Source organism: Lynx canadensis, chromosome A3 (assembly GCF_007474595.2).
Source record: "Lynx canadensis isolate LIC74 chromosome A3, mLynCan4.pri.v2, whole genome shotgun sequence".
Classification (NCBI taxonomy): Eukaryota; Metazoa; Chordata; class Mammalia; order Carnivora; family Felidae; genus Lynx; species Lynx canadensis.
In genome coordinates, this window is record NC_044305.1 from 49,591,136 (window position 1) to 49,593,245 (window position 2,110).

Consider the following 2,110-nt stretch of genomic DNA (forward strand, 5'->3'; position numbering starts at 1 on the left):
CAACACATAAAAAAGATTATGTAGCATGACCAAGTGTAATTCATTCAAGGAATGCAAGATTGGTTATATGAAAATCAGTCAGTGTCAAACACTGTATTAATAATTAAAAAAAGGACAAAATCACATGATTATCTCAGACACAAAAGCATTTGACCAAAATCCAACATGCTTCATGATAAGAACTAGGAATGAAGGGAACATTCTCAAACTATTAAAGGGTATCTATGAAATCCACAGCTATACTACCATAAAGACAAACAAACCAATAGAATAGAATAAATAGCACAGAAGTAAGTCTGTATATATATGTTAAATGATTTTCAACAAAGGTGGCAAGATCATTTAGTGGGGAAAAGGGCTATAATTGAAGCAATCTGTGTGTGTTTATGTGTCTGTGATCCAGAAAGACCTTTCCTTCTCATTATGTAATTAATTGTGTAATGTTGCCTTATCTTGAGAGAGCATTAATAAATTAGCTTATAAAGGAACTCTTTTCCTGGTTGGCTTATAGAGCAGTTGGATCATTTTTAGCCCATTCCAGCAATCCTTGCCTTTTTATTGGAATGTTTAATCCATTTACATTCCAAATAATTACTGATAAGGTAGAATTTATGTCTTTCATTTTGCTATTTGTCTTCTACATTCTTACATCTTTTTGGTTCTTCTATTACTCCATGACTGCCTTCTCTATTTAAATATTTTCTAATATATCATTTTAATTCCCTTGCTGTTTATTTCTTTTTTTTTTTTTTTTTTTGGATAATTTCTTAGTGATTGCCCTGGGGATTACAATGAACTTATTAACTTAAAATAATCTAGCTCTTTTCCTCCCTGGCTGCCTAAAGCTCGACCACCACCATGAATGACACAGTAACTATCCGGACCAGGAAGTTCATGACCAACCGACTACTTCAGTGGAAACAGATGGTCATCGATGTTCTTCACCCCTGAAAGGCAACAGTACCAAAGACAGAAATTCGGGAAAAACTAGCCAAAATGTACAAGACCACACCAGATGTCATCTTTGTATTTGGATTCAGAACCCATTTTGGAGGTGGCAAGACAACTGGCTTTGGCATGATTTATGATTCCTTGGATTATGCAAAGAAAAATGCACCCAAACATAGACTTGCACGACATGGCCTGTATGAGAAGAAAAAGACGTCAAGAAAACAGCGGAAGGAACGCAAGAACCGAATGAAGAAAGTCAGGGGAACTGCAAAAGCTAATGTTGGTGCTGGCAAAAAGTGAGCTGGAGATTGGACAACAGAAGGAGTAAAGATGCTTCAGGGACTATCTGGCGTTTGTGCAGATTTTTCATGAGAGGATTCATAAACTAAGAACTTTAAAAAAAAAAAAAAACTTAAAATAATCTAGGCCCAGGGTGCCTGGGTGGTTCAGTCAGTTAAGCGTATGACTCTTGATTTTGGCTCATGTCATGATCTCATCGTTCATGAGCTCAAGCACTGCATTGGTCTCTGCACTGATAGCATGGAGCCTGCTTGGGATTCTGTCTCCTTCTCTCTCTGTCCCCTCCTCTGCTTGCTCTCTCTCTGTCTCTCAAAATGAATAAATAAAAATAAACAAAATTTTTGTAATAATCTAGTTCTAAGGCTAATAAATTTCAGTAATACACAAAGACTTTGCTCCAGTGTAGCTCTGTTCCCTGCTCCCTCTTTTGTCCTATTATTGTGAAACAAATGACATCTTTATATGTAAGGAGTTTATCAATACAATTTTATAATGATTGCTTTATACAGTTGTGGTTTTTTTAATATTTATTTATTTTTGAGAGAAAGAGACAGTGGGGGAGGGGCAGAGAGAGGGAGACACAGAATCCAGAGCAGACTCTGGCTCTGAGTTGTCAATACAGAGCCCGATGCAGGGCTCAAATTCACAAACTGTGAGATCATGACGTGAGCCCAAGTCAGAAGCTTAACTGAATGAGCCACCCAGGCACCCTTATACAGTTGTCTTTTAAATCATATATGAAAGGAAAATGCTTACAAACAAAAATACGGAATACTGTCTTTTATTTTAATCTATAAATTTATCTTTCCAGTATTCTTTGGTTTTTCATGTGGATTCAGATTATTGTCTAGTGTCCTTA

General features: G+C 36.4%; 1 pseudogene; it reads left to right on the top strand.

The window, feature by feature from the left end:
• The first annotated feature begins 839 nt into the window (after positions 1-839).
• LOC115510413 lies at positions 840-1,362 on the top strand (annotated as a pseudogene).
• The last annotated feature ends 748 nt before the right edge of the window (positions 1,363-2,110 follow it).